This window comes from Heterocephalus glaber, unplaced genomic scaffold, assembly GCF_053883595.1.
Source record: "Heterocephalus glaber isolate CG9 unplaced genomic scaffold, H.glaber_assembly_v1.0 deba00001538, whole genome shotgun sequence".
Lineage (NCBI taxonomy): Eukaryota > Metazoa > Chordata > Mammalia > Rodentia > Bathyergidae > Heterocephalus > Heterocephalus glaber.
The window spans coordinates 7,088,737-7,112,667 of record NW_028258333.1 but is presented as its reverse complement, the minus strand read 5'-3'; the positions used below and the strand labels follow the sequence as shown (position 1 = coordinate 7,112,667).

Here is a 23,931-nt window from a genome sequence, read left to right as displayed (position 1 = left end):
AAAAATGTCTGAAGAAACATTGCAAGAAATTTATAAGTTCTGGAACATTGATAAATTGGTAGAATAAAAGCAAGGAATTAAGTATTTGAAGTCTATAAATGAAACAAAATTAACCCAGTACACGTCAAATTCTAGTATGAAGATTTCAAAGTTCCAAAATGCTCATCTACTAATGAGAAAGTTATACTTTTGTGAAGCTGAATAGTTTCAAATGATTAAAACTTTATTACATTTATATTAATAATCACCTAATGATGATTGCTGTATTCATACATACCTTTTCTAATTCTAGCACATTTTCACCTGTTTTATGTGACTAATTTGCTGTTGAGAGATTCAAGAGCTAATGTCTTTTTCTATTACTGAACAGCACTTCTTGTAATAAACGTAGTCACTGAGTCAGTCTTTGCTCTGGGGTAGTACATGCCTGCTAGGTAGCACCTTCTTGCAGTGCCAATCAGTCAGCTGGCCAAGGTGGCCTGACAGATTTCTCAGTCCAAAAAAATGCAAAAGGCATCCCAGTCATCCAGCGATGGTCCCAAGGTAAGTTCTTTCAGGTACCTCATGTATAAATAATCTAAAACCATAAATTTTTGAGACTTTACTAGAATCCCTCTAGAAGAGAAACTTATTCATAGTACAGACAAGGAAAAACTACTAACAAATTTCTTTAGGTTAAATCTGTTCTCAAAAGGATACCAGGGCAATTTGAGTTCATCACACATATTATCACCACTGTGATTGCTTTCTGTTTTAATTCTCACATAAAGTAGTTTTCTCAGGTATAAATCATTCCCTGCAGAATTGATCACTTCCCTCTTAATCTCCCTGTCCATATTAACCTACTAGGTGTCTCTCTCTCTCTCTAACATCATGGTACTTTTATTTCAGAGACTCCACTTACTTCCCTGCCTCTCGTTCTTTCTTGGGCCCACCTAAATCCATTACAAAAACATTTTCAAACTTTTCTAGGGGACGATCTTTGCAGACCACTGATTCTTCCCTCCTAATAATCAGTAGGCACTTAGACAATGACAAACCTAAACCTCCCCTTCACACTTGTACCAGGAGCTTGTAAATAGTTACAATACCTTTTCTCATTTCTGTGATATGTCAAGCTTACATTTAAGAAAGACCTATAGTTTCCTTAAAAATGTTTTTTTCTAACTCTGCTTCTTTTTTGGTTACTTTTGTCTTATTTTTAACTTAGTCATAAAGTTGTAGACTTTTATTATAATAATGACCATTTTTGTATACAGTTCATAGCAATTCTGAAAACTGAACAATCAGCTCTCAAAAACTAGAGCAAACTAGCTGCAGAACTCTTTACGAAGTGAACTGCAAAGTTGATATCTAACATATTAGGACTATGCATTTTCTTTAGTCAATTAATTGAGAAAGAAAATAACATTATTCTCAATAGCAAAAGGAAAAGAAATGTTTTTGTAATGCTCCTTCAACAATTTCATCACCAAAGCCTGCCAAAGTTCAAAAGGAAACCAAAGGCCAACTTGACTTGTGAAAGTAGATTTGAAATTCCTAAAATGATAAATCAGAAAATCAAAGCAAATGTGCATTCACGATTTTCATTTCACCACCTCCCAATAATACTTATCACAGAAATACAATCGATATAACATTAATAGATCATTTTTAATATTCACATTTAATAGGACTTTTAAATTTTTATGCTTTTATTCAACTGTAAAACTGTCTTCTAATGAAATGAGAAATACCACTTCCTGTCACTGTTCAAATCTCTTGTCCCATATAACATTTTATATGTTAAAGTGACAAGTTCCTCTTTGGTACGGCTGAGGTAGTATTACATTCTTCAAACTGACCATACATAGAATCACCCTAATGAGAAGAAAACCACACTCAAGTTATAACTAAGCATCACTAAACTTCCTTGGGATAGGTGGTTACGTAATTTTGTTAGATAAATTCCTAGAATTAGAACTGCTCGTCAAAGGTATTTTAATTCTGATTAAAAACTTCAAAAATAATCTTCAAAGTACAGTATACCAATTTCAATGCCTTCAAATGTCTATGACCATCTAGCTGAAAAGTTGACCTTAATATTGTTTGATTTACTGTGTTTTAAATTGTGAGACTCTTTGTATTTCTCTGTATGTGAATTTTGTCTTCATATTTAGTCTGCTTTTCTTTTGAGTTGTTCTTATAATTTATAAGAAATATCAAAAAATACTTGAGGAAACAAAACATTGTAAAAGCATTTTCTGAAAACTTCTAATATGTGAAACAACTGCGTATGGAAAGGTCATTATTATCATTGTATACAAAGCCATTCAGAGCATAGTGATACATTAGTGGTTGATTAGTCAATGATGTGATAAAATAGAACCAGTACGCAGAGGGCTTAGCAATGGACAGAACATGCATTGTTTTTGTATTTTGCAAGTTCCTCTTATGCATCCCTTGGTGACTAAATGCCTCACTTACAAAGTAGATTCATAGCTGCCTGGACTTTTTTAAGATCTCCTGAAAGAAGACTTCCAAACAAGATTTGAAATTATAAGAATGTAGACCCTAAAATATAAGAATGTAGACCCTAAACTCACACCTGAACCAGTCTTATGTCGCCAGTCTTATTTGGGAACAAGCAGATCACTTCCAGCCAAGAACCAGTCGACCAGTGTAAGCAAGCATCTGTAGCTCTTCAAGCAGAGGCCCAAGGAAAGCTCTGAGTTATCACAAGGACTCTAGGCTCGGCTCCAGCCCACACTGGCATTGAAACAGGAAGCCTGGAGCCATGCTGCAGTCACCAGTGAGTGGCGTACTGTCCATGAATTTTCCATTTAACTATTAATGGAGGTGAAACAGCATCTGTAATTATTTTCTAATATTTATATGACTATGGTGTTATCTAAAGGATTCTACTGTGAATTGCACTTTATCAACTTTTTAACACCTTAACTTTGTTATTATTCAGCACAGAGATTAACATAACTTTTTAAAATGATATATTATTAAAAAATTCAGCATAAAAATTATAAAAGCATTCAATTTTATTTAGATGTAGTCAAGCCTTTCCACAAAAAGTTGCATGTTTTCATCTCACAGATTAATCAGAAGACATTGATCCAACAACCTGATTTTATTTTATTTTCATGTTGTTTTTATTTTGATCATCAATGCTGATTATACTCATCTCTTCATTATCATTCTCTAGATTAAGACCAACACACAGAACAATGTACCCTTTGGAAATACTGAGCCAAAATTTCATTTTATTTCCTATTTTTCTCTGGCAATTTTGTATCTTAAATTCATGTTTAAATGTGTTCAATGATTAAATGTTAAATTGAATGTGCACTTTTCTAGTTTCTACTACGTCAGCATTGCAACATAATATTTCTAAACACAATATTTTATTTTGATATCTTTAAATGATATGGAAGGAGAACATATATAGTAATATTTAGGACTGTGAAAATTATACTTGTAAAGATCTGCCACTTTTGAATATCTTCTGTAAATTCTTAGTCTATTACTTACAAAATTGAAACTTTATTGTTAGTTTTATGTTTTTAAAATATGTTTTATTATGTAAGTTTTGTGAGGTTCATGGAAAGCTTTCAATGTTTAAACTTATTTTAAATTATTCTTACAGAATTGGAAATTATCTTAACTTCCATAAACTGAAATTCCTAAAGGATTGTTTTGTAAACTAAAAAAAAAATTCAGCTAAATGTGGCAAAATTAGTTTCCAAGATGTTATAATTTTGTTCAATGATTTCACAAGAGTCTGTTGGGCTATATGTGTGTTTTTATGTTGGGAGGGTGTGTATGCCTGTGTAGAGAAATGTGTATTGTTATGTGTGTGCTTATTAGAATAGCTTTCTCACTGTTTTTCTAATTATATAAAATTGAATATACTTACATTGCTCCATATTTAAAATCTTGTAATAATGGAAGACTACAAAATGCTTTTATAAATACATTTAAATATATTTTTATCAAATGATGTCATAATTATGTAGATATGCTGTGACTTGGGGTCACTTGCAGTGATTTTACACTTAGTTGGCACACATATACAGATTATACAAGTTAATTACACTAAGAAATAAAATATTGTGTTTAAAAATAAGCTAACATAAATATATTTAGAAGAAATATTTCATAATCAAATGTATCTATCTAATGTCAGTGATACAAAACACTAAAATGGCATATGGTTCTCTGGAATGAACTGTAATTTTTGTATCTTTCTCCTTATGCCAATCCATATGCATATATATATATATATATATATATATATATATATATCAACTCTGTCCAAAATGCCATTGTAATAATTTAAAACTATATATAAGATTAAAAAACAATATCTTTTAAATGAATTTAAAAATAAGATCATCCAAAATAAACAGCATAAAATATAGAAAACCAGAACAAATTTCTCACATGTAAAACAAAAATAATCATTTAGAATGCAAATTAGATAAGTGAGAAGAATGAAATATTATTGTTTTGGGTGAAATCGTTATATACAAATGGAATATACTGGGTTTTCATGCTATAGCAAGGACTTTTTAAAAGTATTACATGGTTCTATTCCATTTGTTCCTTAGCTCTATTTTTTTAATCCCTAAGGCTACTTGTCAAAATCCGGTCTTCTTAAATTGCACATTAAAATACAGCTCATCATGCAGATACCACACAATTCCCCATCTGGTGCTGTCATCGCATTCCACACACTACTCTCAGACTTTTGCACATATTCTGCTGCTGCATCCAGAAATGGATAAATTTAGCCTATGTGAAAATAAAGACCCCTCTCATCAGACACATGCATCCACCCAGCTGAGAGACTTCCCTCTTTTCGTCATCTCAAAGATGGATTGGTAGAAGTCCTGGGTCCCTGGAATTTGTAACCAGAAAATATGATAAGTCATATGCAAAATTGTCCTAATCATTGTAGTAGTACATTATTTTTAAGGAACAGGAATTTTATTCTGTTAACCTTTTTTTTAATCAAACATTTATTATATATCATAAACTACAGCAGGGACAGAAATACAATTGTGAACAAAATAGACTCAGCCTCTGGTCTCAGAAAATTTATTGCAAATGCATCATAAGATATTAATTAAAACCACAGTAATAATTTTATAATTAGAAGATTGATTTGTTTCTGCCTGGGATAGCAAAAGTGCCACAAACTGGGTGGTATAAACAGTTATTATCTGTTTTGGAAGCTAGTTGTCTTAAATCAGAGTATCAGCAAGGTTGGTTCCTTGTGTTGAATAGGAGGAAAAGCTTGTTTCGTATATTTCTATAAGATTTTTGGAGAATCATTGCCATACTTTGGATCTAAGATGCATCTCCTAAACTCTGCCCTCATGTACATAGCATGGTGTGTGTGTGTGTGTGTGTGTGTGTGTGTGTGTTCAAACTTCCCCTTTTTATAAGGACACCAGCCACTTTTTAGGGGATTACCCCAGTGTAAATTCATCTTAAGTAATTGCTTCTGCAATGACCCTATTTCTGTATAGGGTAATACAATAAGGATTAAAACTTCAGCATACAAATTTGGTGTGGTAAAAGCAGGACACACCCAAACCATACAGATGACAAGTGCTTTTAAAGAACAATTCATTAGAGTATAAAAGTATACTGCAAGTTGGAGTAGAGTGTGAGTATTGAAGATTGGTTAGGGGTAGTTTGCCTTTAAACAGTAACTCAGTGAACAAAATAGAAAAATAGAAATTAAAGATGGATGCAGAAAGTGGACAAAGGACAGCCTTGATAAACTTAGTTTTAAGGTGATTTACTTCCATGATACCCAACACCTCAGGAGGTCAAAGCACTGGAACATTGAATGGACCTGTCATAGTAAGCAACTAAAAGATTTTTATTGACTTTTTCTACTGCAGCTGGGATCCGTACTTGTCACTGGTAGTGTAGACAACACCCACAAGGAGAAAAATTTCTTCTTATCATAATGCATTCTAGATACTGGAAAGACTGAAATCATTAGAAAGAAACCCATAGAAATACAGGAGAGTAAATTCAGTAGAGTCCCAATATGTGTAGGTACTAAATGTAATGAAATATATACGACTTATATAATGTCACAGAAAAGGGTTAGGAAAGATAACCTTAGATGTCAAGGTGAATTAACAAGATAAAAAATTGGCTGTATCTTTGCAAGATAAATAATCTACAAGAAATAGCTATGGCAAGAAGAAACTGTACTTTTTGCAAGATGTGATAAAAGATTGGGAAAGAATATTGAGTGGGAATGGAAGAGAGATGAATTATAGAAATGTCAGTATATAGAAGCAATTTCTGATAAAGCCATTCACCTGGATTTTGGCAAAGAATTTCCCTGCAAATAATTGGAAAAATGACTTAAGAAAGAAATACTGGTAAATATTTAATTACTGGCATTCTGAGAAAAATCTGTATAGTCTTAGTTACTTTTCTCATTGCTGAGACAAAATACTCAAGCCCCAAAGGTAAAGGAAGAAAGGATTATTTAGCTCACAGTTTGCAGAGGTTTCAGTTAATAGTTGTAGGGCTCTAAGGCAGAGTGGCCTGGCACAGGAACATCACAAATGAGAAACAGTTCATGGCAGGCAGAAGGCAGCTAGGTAGCAAGCAGCAAGCTACAAGTGATAAACAATGATCCTCTTTCTGTCCCTTATATCTTATCCAAACCACACACTGTTAGGGGTGGGTAGCACTCACACATAGGGCAAGGAAGCCTTACTACAAGCATCCCACTATGAATCAATCCCAGCTCAAATCTTTAATCCCAGCAGCACACTCTAGATCCAGCCACCTCTGAAAAGCCCCACCTATAACTGCATGAGGCTTTGGAGGAACATCTTGATACAAGCCATGTACATGTATGTATATATATATATATATATATATATATACACACACATATATATGCATATATGGTGTACAACATAAATTTATTATAAATTTAACTGTCATAAAATTTACAAATAATAAGATATATAATACTTTTATTGAAATTCCTTGTAGTTATTTCACTGACACAAAATGCTTCATTTATTTTTGCCAAAATGTTATATAACTAATCGGGCTTTACAATTAATGAATGAGCTTAATTCCAACATAAATGTTGGTTGATATAAATATGAGCTTATTAATGATAAGATAACATTAAAATGATAGGGATATATATTGAAACTTCTTCATTTTTCAGGGTGTCCAAATGACATCTTTGCTCATCAGATAATACCCTTTGGTACCAGAAATGTTTTTCCATTTTGTCCTATTCACAGCTATAGCTACAACTGCAGCTACAGACACAAGATACTTTAAGTTAAATTGGCATTTTTTCTTCATCACTATACAATGTAGAAAATAAATCAGTCATGTAGATTGGGTTCAAGAACAAGACAGGAGGGAAATTTTGGCAAAAAGATAATGTCTTTCACTGCAGTTACCATCAAGACACTCTGCTGGGCATTTTAGGCAACAAAAGACTAAAAACTGAAACAATTGTCACTTTAAAATAAGAGATATTTGATTGTTTAAACTTTTAAAAATGGAATCAGGAGTATGAAATATAGAAAGCCTTCACTATTTCTCTGAGGAAAGTATCTAGGATGAGTGAGGATGAAATGAATTAACAGAACTGTCAGTAAACCCCCCCAAAAAAGCAGTCAGACAGCCATCACTAAAAAAAAAAACTAATAGTTTATTGGATTTTCAGAACAACTTGTTCTAGGAAGTACCTGAAGCTGACATTTCAACACCTACACTTATTAATATCACCAATAACCTTGAAGTTGCCAAATGCAGTTGTCAATTTTTATCTTCAACTGACTTGATATTTCATTTGACATCAATGTCTATTTCCTTCTTCAAACATCCCGTGCTGTCTTCAGTGATACAGCTGTCCTCTTCCTCTTTCTCCTCCTCTTCCTCCTGCTCCTCCTCCCCTTCATCCCTCCTCCTCTTCTTCTTCTTTCCTTTCTTTTTTTATTTTGTTTTCCTTCTGGCCTGGCATTTCCCCTATGCTTTTCTATTGATCCATTTTAATACCAAAGTTCTCCAGGGATCTATAATCAACTTTCTTTTCATCTCACATCCAGTGATTCTCCATAGGTTACATTTTATACAAGAGAGATATCTAGAAAAATCTACAGACATTCTTTGTTGTCATAATTTGGGGACTGCTAATGACTTCCAGGGGGTAGAAGCCACAGATGCTGCTAACCATCCTGCAGTGGACAGAATATTGCCATCTACCACAACAATGACATCTGGCCAGTAATGTCAATAGTGACACAATCTCCTTGGTTTCAGAGGCAAAATTAGAGACTAGGGTTTGGGGTGGGTATTGATGACATCTCTCATGGAACATAAGTAAAGCAAAATTCATCAATACCCACGCCAACCCTCAGTCTCTAATTTTGCATTTGACACCAAAAATGGAACTGAGAGTTATGCTACCCTGCTGTTTCTTTTATACCTCATATCAGATCAGTTTCCAAGTCTATAGCTTCTGTCCAATACAGGCATACTCATTATCTAGGTTTTGATATTTATTTTATCTTACTAAGAGCATCTGCACTGGTTAATCTGTCTCCAGGTTAATTAATTGGCCTTGGTTAATTAATTGGCTCTACTTAAGCAAGGCATCTACACAGCATTTATGTAGATCTTTCTAAAATGGAAATGTGAATTTGCTTGCTTTAAAAATTATGATGGCTTTCCAACCCCTCTAGATGCAGTCACTTTAGGAGGAATTTAAACATTTTATGATGAGATACCTGCCAACTTCATGCCATTGATCTGCAACTTCAGGCTAAATTCCAGCATTTCTGAGAAATGCAATATCCCCTCCATGTACATTTGCTCACTATTTCCTCTTATCCATTCTTCTCCCACTTCCACTTACATGGCTCATTCTCATTCTTTCATCACTACTCAACTGAAATACCACCTGCTTTCTAACAATATAATATATTTTTAAATTCTTTTATTGGTACATTTTAGGTATACAATACATTTACATTTATCATTGGGTGCTTGTACCTGTACATGATGTATCTTGGTTCTTATTTTTCCCCATTACCTGTGCACTCTTCACCCCCTCCACCTTTCCCTGTTTACATAGATTTCATTTCCATTTTTTTCTTTTCTCATAATTTTTCCCTTCCCTTCTTCCCTTTCCCCTTCCCCTCCCACGAACCCCTACCTCTTTAGATCTTAATAGGACATACATGTGTAAATACCAAATAGTTTCTCTAGTATGAGAAACTGAAAGTGTAAATAAGGATTAAAGTGATTAAAATGAATAATTCAGAATATAATATTTTTAAACAATAATGTCCAGTTTGACAAGAGTATGACTGGAAATGCATTCTCATATGATGTTGTTACATTATAAACTTTAACAATCATTTGAAGAACAACTTTTCAGCGAAAATATTAATATTCCTATTGTCTTGGAATTGTAAGCACTCCTTTTATATTTAAGGTTTATATAAATATATTTAGACAAGTGCCCTTTGCAATATTATTTATTAAGGCATTGAAATGGACTCATCAACACAAAGACTTTAAAATATCCAAACTGTTCACAGATTTTATGTTTTTCTGCTAATATAATTAGATGCTCCAAGATCTACTCCAGAGTATGATATATATATTTTGTTAATTTTTAACTTTATACCCTTATTTGTAATTCTTTTCAATGGGCATATACAACTTTAACAGTGTTAGCATGCAGCTCAAGTGTTACTTTCTGGAATTCTATCCCTCTCAGCTCCTCCTAAGTTCTTAGAATATTTTGAGCATTGCTCCAAAATCACAAATGTTAAATAGTATTGTAATCATTAATTTCCTTTTCTGTCTCCAAAACTAGTTTTAATTAAGCAACTCTGAAATAAGAGAGTTCTCGGCATTGTAAGTTTAATTTGTTCCCTCTCATCACAATAGCCCTGGAACCAATATGCAAGATATTAATAAGAAATCACAAGTTAAATAATAAATATCAAACACTGCAATAACAGAACCAAGAGAAAAGGTTACATAAAATATTTATACCTACATCTTTACACAACTTGGTAATGAAATCAGTGAATGCCAAGAGGAAAGATACAAACCTTACAGATGCTCAGAACCAACTAAAACTTTTCCATTTAAAATTAATTGGGTCATTAAATGATTTCATAATCACATTTCATTGTTATACAGGGCATTTATGAAATCTTATTATAGGTTTGGCTAAAGAGAAAACATGCACGGGAAAGCGAATAATACCATTACTTCTCAGAGAGCAATAAATATTAAAACTAATCATGGAGAGAACCTTTGTAGAGAATTCTAAATTATTTTTCCAATAGAACTCTCCAGATACTATTTTATTGATTAAGCATTTTATGAAATCCTTTGAAAACATTATGCATTTGACCACTTTGGTGATTTCAAGTACTACAAGCAATATAATGACTATTGTGTATAAACACAACAAGTTTTACAAAATATATTTCAATTTCATTTTACAAAATATTCTTAACCTATTGAAAACACTATTTGGAATAATCAGATCAATAGCGAAAAGGAGATAAGAGATGCATGTCTGTGAACAGCAGTCTGAGCAAAATTTTAACAACAGCTAGTACTTCATTTCAAATTAAAGAAAATTTTTCTAAACAAGTGTGTACAAGCATCCACTCCTCAAACAATTCAGAGGAATAGATTATTAATCAAACCAAGTGGATTCTCTGTAACATTTGATGTATCTTGTTATCCATCATATAGCTGAAGGAATTTGTTAAATATTCCTAAGGAGTGAATGTCTCAGAAGAAGGAAATCAGTTTAAAGTCATGGGTCAGAATGATCAAGAATGAACACCAGAAGTAAATCATTTACAAATTTTCAGAGTGCAAACCCTGTCTCAGACAATTCCACCTCAAAGCCTAGAATTAAAGAATAGAATTTCTGCAAAGTATAGGCAGAACCACTCACCAAACCAAGGAAATCAAAGTCATCCTATTTACAAAAATAGCTTTAGGAACATTTTATGCAAAAATTGGTGATTTTAAGAAAAGTCATATGAAAAAGCAATAGCATAAAACAGGTAAAGTGGGACAAATTATGAGATCAAGCAAATGCACTTCCATGGATGGTCCTTAGCATATCATGGTATCATCACACCACAATGCTCAACCAGGTCCAAGTTTTACCTTTCTTAACACCAGTCTCAAATGAGGAAAAGAATTTTTTTCAAACAAATAGTTCCTTCACTTCCAGTTGTATTGAGTCAACATCTCCAAAACATGGGCCAGGTATGTTCTGATCATCATGAGGAAGGCACCATCTGCTCATGCAGGATGCCCTTCACTGAAGCCAGAAGCCTGAGAGCAATGAGAGGCACACGTGGGTACTGTCCACACTAATTAGTTCCACTTCAGCCCCTTCACTTCCGGCTTGCCCGTGAGCCTGCACTTTTCCTTCTGGGATTCCTGTTCTGTGGACTTCGGCCACTGAAGTCAGATAGAGAAATAATAGCCACGTGTAGACTATGTAAGTAGCTCCCACATTCATATAACATCAAATCCTTATAGTAAATCCTTTATTCTATACCTGTCTTGTAAACTCTCTTTTTCTTACCAAACCAAAATGATCCACAGGAGTTCTTGGGATTTACAAACAAAAAGGATAAATATAGACTAAGTGCACATGCACGCACACACACACACACACACACACACACACACAAACTTAGTAATCCTAACAGCACCCTAGACTTGACCATGCCATGGCAAAAGTGGAAGAGACAGTGACAAAACATTAGTCTCACATATTCTCAAACAACTGAAAACATTTTTAAACCACCCAAGGGCCAGGGATTTAGCTCGGTGATTCCTCCACCTGCTTCACAAGCTCAAGGTCTTGAGTTCAATCCCCGGTACCAAAAAAAAAAAACCCACCCAACAATTAAGGAACAGTCAAGCACACTCAGAAAGGAGAAATTTCATCACTTGCATTAAGTGATCATTTTAATTTTTTACAAATTCTCTTTCCTGAATTATAGTACAATTTCAATTTTGCATAGTACAATTCACTTTATTTTAAATGATGCTTACAAAGGGAGTATATCATGCTTGCCTTTATAGGTATACATTAATTCTCAGAAGGACAGACTATGTAAGATTCCTCCGAGTTGTGTGAGTCATTCACAGCAGAACTTGAATCTATTGATACATTGTTACTTTTTGAATTTTCAAATTGTCAGCTACACACCAGTTTCTAAATTTTAGCCACTTATCTAAATAACAGATTATCTTCAAGTTTATAAATCAGCTGGTAGATTTAGGCTATTTGGAGACTATCTGTGATGAGTCAAATAGGGCATGATTGTGAACTTTTAGTTACCTCTGAGAGCATAAAATTACACCTTAGTTAGCTGATATGTTTGATATGTCAAAATTATGTTATCTTTAAAACTACTTGCTATCACATATATCTAAACAGGGTAAATGAAATAAATACCAGTAAAGGAAATCACAAATCAAGAGCTACTTAAGCCAAACTTAAAAGGAGAAACAAACAAAATATTCATCTCCTCACTTTATAGGAAAATACATTACACTCATAATGGTTACCATGAACAGATAAATTAGCTGGCCACTATGAACAATTTCTCCTCTCCAACCCCACTTTGCCATGTGCCACTCTGCCGTGGATCCAGCCAATTAAGGGCTGAAACCTCTACAAACTGTGTAGCAACCTACAGCAGCTTCGATGTTTATTGCAAAGTCCCTTGTCAAAGGGTGCAGCCAGGAAAGTTCTGGGTACAGTGTACCACCTGCAAACAAGCTACACTGACCATGGCCCAGGCAACCCTTCAGCAACTAATGCTTGTATGGCCTGTTATTGCCTAAGAGAATTTTCACATTAATTAGCTAATTCATTATCTTAGTTGATCCCGAACTCTTATTGTCCATATTTTATAAATAAGATAGTAAGAGAGGAGAAAGTTGAATGACATTAGGCTGACGCCCTACCAAGGTCCTGAGTCACACAGAACACGCCGAATCACCCCACTGCAGACAGGCAGGTCTGCCCACACCCTACCGAGGTCCCAAGTGTCACAGAAGATGCCAAATCAGCCCGCTGCAGACAGACAGCCACCTGGTTGCACACTACAAAGATGCAGAGGACACCACACCACCAGAACAAGGTACTGAGTCCCACTGCTCCCGGCCCAGAGGTAGGGGATTCTGAGCCACCATCCCACTGCTCCCAGCCCAAAGGAAAGGGCTTTTGGGCCACCATCTGTCCCGCTGCTCCTGGCCCAGAGGAAGGGGCTTCTGGGCCACCATCCCTCCCACTGCTCCCAGCCCAGAGGTAGGGGCTTCTGAGGTGCCATCGCACTGCTCCTGGTCCAGAGGAAGGGGCTTCCGAGCCACCATCCCTCCCGCTGCTCCCAGCCCACAGGAAAGGGCTTTTGGGTCACCATCCCTACCACTGCTCCCAGCCCCTGTCCCACCTCTCCCAGCTCAGAGGAGGTAATCCATGCAGGCACTAACAGCCCCCCACCCCAGTCAAAATGAGCAAACACATAAATAAGTCTCAAAACCAGACTTCCAGATCACCTACAGCAACCCCAAAGGGAAATGAGATGGAACACTCTGATACCCAACCACCTGGACCCACTGAACTGGCAAAAAAAAGGGATCTGGAAAAAATGAAATCAGAAATAATTTCTCAGATAACAGGAGAAATTGTGCCCTTAGTGCAAGACATGATTAATAAATCTAGAGAGGAGCTCAGGAACATGATGGAATCCCAACATAAGAAAGAAATGGAATCCATAAAACAGATGCAAATAGATTTCCAGGACATGAAAAACTCCACTGAAAGTCTACACAGCAGAATGAGCCAATGTGAGGACAGAATTTCAGATATAGAAGATAAGATTGCAATTAGTGACCAGGAAAAGAAAAACTGCTTCAAAATTATAAGGGAACATGAGAAGTCAATCCAGCAGCTGCTAGATGATGCAAAGAAGAATAACATAAGACTGATTGGGCTCAAGGAAGAAACAGGAGAGAGTGGAGATGACATAAAAAAATCTCTTCACAGAAATAATGGCAGAAAACTTCCCAAGCAGGGGAAAAGAGCTTGACATACAGATAAGTGAGGCATATAGGACTCCAAATAGCCTTGATCAAAAAAATCTACACATAGGCATATAATTGTTAAGATTCCAGAAACACAACAGAAGAACAAAGTTCTCCAAGCAGTCAGAGAAAAGAAACAAATCGCATACAAAGGAAAGCCCATCAGAATCACAGCAGACTACTCAACACAAACCATCGAGGGAAGAAGAGCTTGGAGTGACATGTCCCAAGCCCTCAAAGAAAACAGCCTCCAACCCAGACTGATGTACCCTGCAAAACTATCTTTCAAAATGGATGGAGAAATAAAATACTTTCATGACAAAGAGCACCTTGGGAACTTCATGAATACCAAACCAGCACTCCAAAGAATTTTACACAATATCCTAGGAACAGACAATGAGGATCACAACCCCAGGAAGGAAAGCAAAATGAACCCATCTGGCATGACAAGAAATTAAATGTAAAGGGGGAGAACCCAACAAAAAGAAAAAGTCATGGCAATGACAAGTCAATATGTTTCAGTTATAACCTTCAATGTTAATGGTCTCAATTCACCAATCAAAAGAAATAGACTGGCAGAATGGGTCAAGAAGCAAAATCCAACAATATGCTGCATACAAGAAACACACTTAATTCAAAAGGAAACTCATAGACTGAAAGTTAAAGGGTGGAAAACAATACTCCATGTGACAGGAACCTGAAAAAAAGCAGGAGTAGCTATCCTCTTGGCAGATCAAGTAGATTTCAAACCAACACTGACTAAGAGAAACAAAGAAGGACACTACATCCTTGTAAAGGGAAGAATCCAACAGGAAGAGATGACAATCATAAATATCTATGCACCAAACACTAGTGCACCCAACTATATAAAACAAATACTAATGGACATGAAAAGTCATATATGCACTAATACAATTGTACTGGGGGACCTCAACACCCCACTGTCACAAATACATAGATCAACTAGACTAAAAATAAGTAATGAAATACTAGAACTCAATCGAACTCTTGAACAAATGAACTTAACAGATCTTTACAGTCTTCCACACCACAAAATCAGAATACACATTCTTCTCAGCTGCACATGGGTCATTCTCCAAAATAGACCACATACTCACACATAGAACATGTTTAAGTAAGTGCAAAGGAATTGAAGTTATCCCCTGTATATTATCAGACCATAGTGTGATGAAATTGGAGATCCATAGCAAAAGAAACTCAAAAAATTTCATAAACATGTGGAAATTGAACAACACACTTCTGAATAACCAATGGGTCACAGAGGAAATTAAAGAAGAAATCAGACAGTTCCTTCAATTAAATGACAATGACAATACAACATATCGGAATCTATGAGACACAATGAAAGCAGTCTTACGAGGGAAATTCATAGCAGTGAATACGCATATTAGGAAAACAGAACGAGCCCAATTAAACAACCTGATGCTGAACGTCATGCTTCTAGAAAAAGAAGAGCAGGACAACCCCAAAGCTCATACAAGGGAGGAAATTATAAAGATCAGAGGAGAAATCAGTGCAATGGAGACTAAGAGAATGATACAAAAAATCAATGAAGCCAAGAGTTGGTTCTTCGAAAGAATCAACAAAATTGACAAACCTTTAGCCAACCTTGTCAGAAAAAGGAAAGAAAAGGCCCAAATCCATGCAATTAGGAATGAAAAGGGTGAAATGACAACAGACCCAGCAGAAATCCAGAGGAACATCAATACCTACTTCCAGAATCTATATGCCAATAAGATGGACAACACAGAAGAAATGGACAGATTCCTAGATACATATGAATTACCAAAGTTGAACCAAGAAGACCTAAAAATTCTGAACAACCCAATATCAACCAATGAAATTGAAAATGTAATTAAAAACTTATCAACTAAGAAAAGCCCGGGCCCTGAGGGCTTCACTGCTGAATTCTACAAGACATTTAGAGAGGAACTACTGCCACTACTGTTGAAACTCTTCAATGAAATTGAAAGGGAAGCAATACTCCCAAATTCATTCCTGGAAGCAAGGATCACCTTGATCTCCAAAGCAGAGAAAGACTCAACTGAAAAAGAGAACTATAGGCCAATCTCACTAATGAACATAGATGCAAAAATCCTTAATAAGATACTGCCAAACAAAATGCAGAAGGTCATCAAGAAGATCATACACCCTGATCAAGTGGGATTCATCCCAGGGATGCAGGGATGGTTCAAGATATGAAAATCAATTAATGTAATACACTATATCAATAGAGCTAAGGACAAAAACCATATGATTATCTCCATAGATGCAGAAAAAGCATTTGACAAAATCCAACATGCATTTATGATTAAAACCCTACAAAAAATTGGAATAGATGGTCTCTACCTCAAACTGATAGAAGCCATCTATGAAAAACCAACAGCCAATATCATACTAAAGGGTCAAAAACTGAAATCCTTCACACTAAAATCAGGAACAAGACAAGGATGTCCACTATCACCACTCTTGTTCAATATAGTTCTGGAAACATTAGCCACGGCAATTAGACAAGAGAAAGAAATAAAAGGGATAAAGATAAGAAATGAAGAAGTCAAATTGTCATTATTTGCAGATGACATGATACTCTATATAGAAGACCCCAAGAACTCCACCAAAAGTCTTCTAGACTTAATAACCAAATTCAGTCAAGTAGCTGGTTACAAGGTCAACACACAAAAATCAATAGCTTTCCTCTACACCAATGACAGACTCACTGAGAGAGAAATAGGGCAAATAATTCCTTTCACAATAGCATCCAAAAAATTGAAATACCTAGAAATCATCCTAACGAAAGAAATCAAAGACCTCTTCTCTGAAAACTATGGCACTCTGAAAAGAGAGATTGAAGATGATATCAGAAAATGGACAGACATCCCCTGCTCCTGGGTAGGAAGGATTAATATAGTGAAAATGACCATACTTCCAAAACTGCTATATAGATTTAATGCAATTCCAATTGAGATCCCAGCAGCATACTTCATGGACCTTGAGAAAACAATCCAAAAATTCATTTGGAACAAGAAAAGACCCAGAATAGCAAAAGCAATTCTAGGTAACATAGACATGGCAGGGGGTATCACAATCCCCAACCTGCAACTATACTACAAAGCTACTGTGATAAAAACAGCATGGTACTGGCAAAGAAACAGACCTGAGGACCAGTGGAACAGATTAGAAGATGCAGAAACAATGCCAGACACACTCAGCTATCTCATCTTCGATAAAGGAGCCAAACACCCTCACTGGAGGAAAGATAGCCTCTTTAATAAATGATGCTGGAAAAATTGGGTTTCAACTTGCCAAAGATTAAAACTAGACCTGTATCTCTCACCATGCACTAAACTAAAATCAAAATGGATTAAAGATCTAAATATTAAAATAGAAACTCTGAACCAGTTGGAACAGAGGTTAGGTAGAACCCTTGAAGACATCGGTGTAGGAAAAGATTTTATGAACAAAACCTCAGTTGCCCATGAACTAACACAAACAATCAACAAGTGGGATCTCTTCTTATTAAAAGCCTTCTTCACAGCCAGAGAAACCATGAGCAGCGTGAAGAGACAACCCACAATGTGGGAAAAAATCTTCACCTGCTCTTCCTCAGACAAAGGTCTACTATCTCGAATCTATAAAGAACTTGAAAAGATCAGACCTCCCAAATTTAAAGACCCAATCCAAAAATGGGCATCTAATGAACAGACATTTCTCAGACAAAGAAGTAGAAATAGCAAATAAATACATGAAAAAATGTTCAACATCACTGGTCATTCGAGAGATGCAAATGAAAACAATGCTGAGATTCCACCTTACTCCAGAAAGAATGGCTGCTATCATGAAATCAACCAATAACAAATGCTGGAGGGGCTGTGGGGGAAGAGGAACCCTGCTCCACTGCTGGTGGGAGTGTAGACTGATGCAACCACTGTGGAAATCATTATGGAGATACCTCAAAAAACTAGGACTGGAAGTCCCATTTGACCCTGCTATTCCACTGCTGGGGATCTTCCCCAAAGAATTAAAAGAATCATACCACAGTTATATATGTGCATCCATGTTCATAGCAACACAGTTTGTAGTAGCTAAAACTTGGAAACAGCCCAAATGCCCATCAACTGGAGACTGGATAAAGAAAATGTGGGTTTTTTAATAAAATGAAGTACTACTCAGCCATAAAAAATGAGAAATTAGAGACATTTATAGCTAAGTGGATGCACATTGAGGCAATACTCTTAAGTGAAATAAATAGGACACACATGAATAAATACCAAATAGTTTCTCTGGTGTGAGAAACTGAAAGTGTAAATAAGGACTAAATGTATAATAGGTAATGTGAAATAGGAAGAAAAGGGGCAAAGGGGAAGGAAGTGGGAGGGCTAGGGAAAGGATAGAAGGGAATGGGATTAATATGAGAAAATGAAAAAATAGGAACAAAATCTTTGTAAATAGGGAGGAATGGAGGGGTTGAAGGGAGGGCTGGGCAAGGGTGAAAAATAAGAACCAAGAGAGATTATGTAAAGGTGCAAATTTCCAATGATGAATGTCATTATGTTGTATACCTAAAATGTACCAATGATTAGAATGAATAATTGATAATGTAAAATAGGAAGAAAAGGTCCAAAGGGGTAGGAGTAGTGGGAGGGGCAGGGGAAAGGAAAGAAGGGAAAGGAAAAATGATGAGAAATGGAAAAAATGGAAATAAAGTCTTTGTAAATAGGGAAGGGTGGAGGGCGTGAAGGGAGGGCTAGGAATGGGGAAAAAATAAGAACCAAGATGCATTATGTAAAGGTACAATTCCCAGTGAGAAATGTAATTGTGTTGTGTACCTACAGTGTACCAATAAAAGAATTTAATAAAAAAAACAGATAAATTAATGTTATAGAACTATTTGCCTCCATTTAAAAAGAAGGCTGGTAGCGGCCAGGGATTTAGCTCAGTGGTTTTGCCACCTGCTGTCCAAGTGCGAGGACTCAAGTCCAATCCCCAGTACCAAAAAAAAAAAAAAAAAAGAAGGCTGGTAAGTGTGAGTTATGCGCTAGGTACTTATGGAACAAAAGCCCACATCTCTTTCTTTTAGCAATCATTCATGTTTCCCATTCTATCTACTTAATGACCATACCTGTGCACTTGGGAGTAGACTACGCCCTAGGAAACTTTCTAGACTGTTTTTCATCTGATTCTTTATCAGACAAAATTTTCTTGACTATTTGAAAATTAAATAAAGCAAGACAAATGAACTGATGTTTAATCTCCAAGAAGACTTAGTAGAATTTCTCACAGTCCCATTAATCATCCTTTCTCCTTGGCAAAATATCAACTTAATGTGTTCTCCTTATCTTATCAAAAGTTTGCCAAGAATTGAGACCGACCTAAAATTTGACCCCACATGCATTATAAGGAGTTAGCCTGCCACAGCTTCATGGGAGCTGACCAAAGACACAAGGCTCCTGTCATAGAAACAAAGGACTTTATTACTCATAATACAGGCAAAGCATGAGTCCCGTAGTGATGTTTGTCTCATCTTGAGCTAAACGTCCCACAGGGAGGATACAGGGGATCCCAAGTTGATGCTGTGCATTCATTGGGTTTTCATCATAGCCTAGGGGCCTCAAACTTAGGGAACTTTTATGTAAGGAGTTATGAAGAAACTTGATCCTTGCTTTGGATGTGATATTATCTCTTTCCCCCAAGGTTATTTGCTATGTTAATACCCTTGAAAAATATCACAAAACAAAAACTGCCAATTACTCTGCTCACGAGATATAAAGAATCACAAGAAACACATGGAGGTTTATTAGCCAAAAAATTTCCCTAATTATGAAGACCAAACATTTGCCTAATCTTTGCCTCAAAATAAAACTTAAAATAGTAAAGGAAAGAAGCATTCTCACTTGCAGATCTAGGGTCTGCTAAGGATTCAACCTCTGGTTCTATGACCTCACAGGATGGAGAGAGCAAATAAGTTTCTTGGCATTTATTTTTATGGACACTTGTCTCCTTCACGAAGGTTCCAGCTTTATGATCTAATCACCTCCTGATGCCACCACTTTCAGTGCTAGAATTTTGCATTGAGGCCATAGCAGAATACATTCATTTACATAGTAGAAGAATAAGAGTCTGCCTCAAAAACTGGGACACTAGGTAAATTTAAAGTGGGGACACAAATTGGTAAAGAGAGATGAGAGAGAGAGAGAGATTCACATTAATACAAAGCATTCACTGAGCATTGACTAAGGTATTATTATTATGCTAAGCTTTGGAGGCAGGATGAGGAGAGACACTGAGTTAGAAAATAAAATTTCTATTAACAAAGACCTGATTTCTCTATATCAACACCCAAAATCTTATTTACTCCTTAGATTATGGTCACAGATGTAATTAGAATGACCAAACTTATTGTTCATTGAAGGATAAAGTTGATTCAAGATAAACTGGGCAGTTTTTTTAAATCATGCAAAAATAAATAACTTTGCTTTCAAACAAGATACTTACACATTATAGGATTTCGATTGTGCCTGTTTTTCATATTGTTATTTTTTCAAATAGTTGGCTTACGATTTTTTAAAACATCTCCTTATTCTTCTATATGTAAACCAATGTTGAAAGTGCACTAATTATAGATGCAATGCATTTAAAAATTTCACAAACACAGATGGGAACACAGAGCCTATCTTGACACAGACACAGCTCTGAGGCTACCAGAATCGAGAGATGGAGAGTGTAGACTTCTACCTTTAAGGGGACACAAGAACATTACAGTCAACTGGAATAAGGTGAAGAACAAGATTCACACTCGATTGTTTTAATGTCTAAGACAGCAAGAGGGAAAGAAGGTGTGATATTTCTCTCCACTCAATGAGAAATCACTTGTCCCTCATTGCTGCAATCTGAGTGAAATACCCCATTTGGAAATGGATGGGCACCTGGTTCTTTTTTACCTTTGGCAATCTTTGTTAACAGTTCTACCCAACTTATAGTACTTTCTGTTAGCATCTAAACTATCTCTTTAAACAGAATGATCACTCAGAATTCAGCCACGACAAGAAGCTCTCTGGATTCTGATGATTCCACTGATTGCTTTCTAAAAATTTATATGTCAATTGAGAAACCATCCATATCATATCTCCACTAACATGTAAAGGGACAAAGATTTGCCAATTTTGTCTTATAACTGGATAATATAAACAAAAATTGAACTATGAAAATTTTAAAGGTGAGTACATGTCATAATTGATCTCTTTCATTTCAAAATGTATACAAAAGCAAAAATTTTCCAGTAAATAAAACTCATGTGTGTGTAAAGGTAATGACATACTCACTGAAATTAATGACTTCAAATAAAATCTAACAACTCTATTATTTTCCATAGTGTTTCTTAAAGGGAAAAAATTATCATAGGCCAAAGTCTTCTGAACACATATTCATTCTTAAGTTAAAGGATACATGAAAATCAATTAGTAGGGCCAGGGATTTAGCTCAGTGGTTTCGCTGCCTGCTGTGCAAGCACAAGGACCCGAGTTCGATCCCCAGTACCAAAAAAAAGAAAATCAATTAGTATACTGGAAAGAATTTTCTTCTGGCTCATAGACGAAAAGGAGAAAATGCTTGATTTTCTTTGAATCTTCAAGCAACCATGATGTATCTAAATCACTGCAACAGTACCTTTGTGGAACTTTATACTGTTAAAGAAAAAATGGCTGCAGCATTGTGTAGGCAACGATGTTCTTAAGGTGTTCTTCAGATTTTGGCAGGGTCTGGGTATCCCAGTGACTGACAGTTGGAAAAATCCTTGTGATTGGCAGAACACACTGATGCCCTCCAGGGGGATTGTTTGCCCTCTGACGCTAAAAATCATGCCAGCCTCCTTACTGCTTCTTTTTCCAAACTCTTTCAGTAGCAAATTTTTCTAGCTGTTCTGCCTATGCCATTAAACACATGTAGGTTCACATTCCCAGAAAGGAGAAAATAAGTACAGGATTCAACATCAGCACCTCAAAAATTAACCCACGGAGACATGTTAGGATGTCAGGTCAAATTCCAGATGAAAAATATTTTTGCATGTCTCTCCTCCACAACTGTCTTTCTTCCCCATTTTTTCCTGAGGTGAGATTGCTCTAGGGCATGTTTATTAGCCAAGAAAGAAAAATCTAAAATGTCCTTTTAATTCCAATTCTTTTTCCCCCAAACAATACAAAATTTAGGTTTTGAAATGTGCTTATCCTTTCATTTTTCTACTTTTTAAACAAACTTGGCTAGGAAGATACTGAACTTCTACACTAGACGCCAGCCTCATTGAACACATTTCTGTCTTCCAAAGTCATTCCTATATTTGTAGCAGGTGTATTTTTCTCTGCTGAATTCTCTTACACCATTTTTTCAGGCTGCAAAATACTATCCATTTAAAATCTTCTACATGATGAATAAATTCCAAACTAGAATATCATTCTGCACTGAACAAAAGCACTTATGGGTTTCTTCTAATTCATGGAAAAATAACCATTCCCTTTTCTTCTAGACAAGGAAGCGTTATGTGTCTTTGATGTTTAATTAAACTATTCTAAATTTCTCTGTATTTTCTATCTTCTGCATAACTAAAGAAAGTGGTCATATTAAAACTGCTCATTAGCAGTTCCATCTTGAACTCTAAACTGACCCAATAGAATAAAATTTGGAAGAGATGGAGGAAAGGATCAAACCAACTAAAACTGTGTTGCCTGCAAAAGAGTTTGCAGTAGTGTCTCCAATTTAAAAGCAGCAGGAGAGAGAGAGAGTCTTTCTGCATGGGGACCTAGGTTATGTAATCTTTGATAACTAACATTAGACCTTCAGATATGACGAAGGAAGAAGAGATTATATAAACTGAAGAATAAGGAATCTGCAGTGTACACCGGTGAATAAACTAGGAAAGGGGTAAAACTTAGAGATTGGTCCCTCTGAGCCACATGCAATATGAGAACTGGCATCCTCCACCATTAGTGTGGAATAAACACATTATCTTGACTTAGGAAAATGTAAACAAAGGGCTGGGCTTTCAGGCTGGATCTATGATTGGTAATGATGACTATTCCCAGAACAAATGCAAAGCTTTAATTACAGAGATTAAATGAAAGAGAAGCACATTGACAAACCAGGATGAGCATTCCAGAGCCTTAGAAAATAGAAAGGTTTACAGTCTGGAGTGTTTTGGGGGAGTGAAGAAAGAAATATTTGATGTCCAAAGTATTTTTCTTCCTAGTTTAAAATTTCCTTTAAGCTTCATTTGGTAAAATCTGACACTTTTAAAGACCTTTGGCAATAGAACTATAAAGCAAAAAAGCACTAGATATGAAGGCCTGTGTGACGCACTCCCTGTAAACCTCTTAGCTGGCTATAAATGCAAGAAATGGCATGAACTGAAGAGTTTCTGTCACGCAGCTCCAGTAGGTGCACAACAGCGAAGGGTGTGGTGGCATATGGTAAAGCAAGAGCAAATGGAAAGGGCAAAGAGAGACAGGAAGCAGCCACGTGCCCGGCGTGACAGGAACAGTTAGGAGACAAACCCTCTGTCCGTGTTCTAATGCAACTGAAGAAAGTTATCTTGATGAGACCAACAACTGACACACAGGTACACCCACCCCCAAACCACTGGGTCACACTGAGATTCCTACTAAGCATCAACGATACTATAAATATGAATCAAAGTCTCCCCTCTTTGATATAATACATGGGCTACTGATGTTGAACTCAAGAATGCTATGTCATGAAATAGTCTAACTG

At 35.9% G+C, this 23,931-nt stretch overlaps 1 long non-coding RNA gene across 1 annotated transcript in view; it reads right to left on the bottom strand.

The window, feature by feature from the left end:
• Positions 1-7,476: 7,476 nt before the first annotated feature.
• Positions 7,477-23,931, bottom strand: part of LOC101703938 (uncharacterized) — a 77,866-nt gene continuing 61,411 nt past the window's right edge. The window contains exon 4 of the long non-coding RNA XR_205284.3: positions 7,477-11,511. This is a non-coding gene — a long non-coding RNA (uncharacterized LOC101703938). The remainder of the gene's footprint in view (positions 11,512-23,931) is intronic.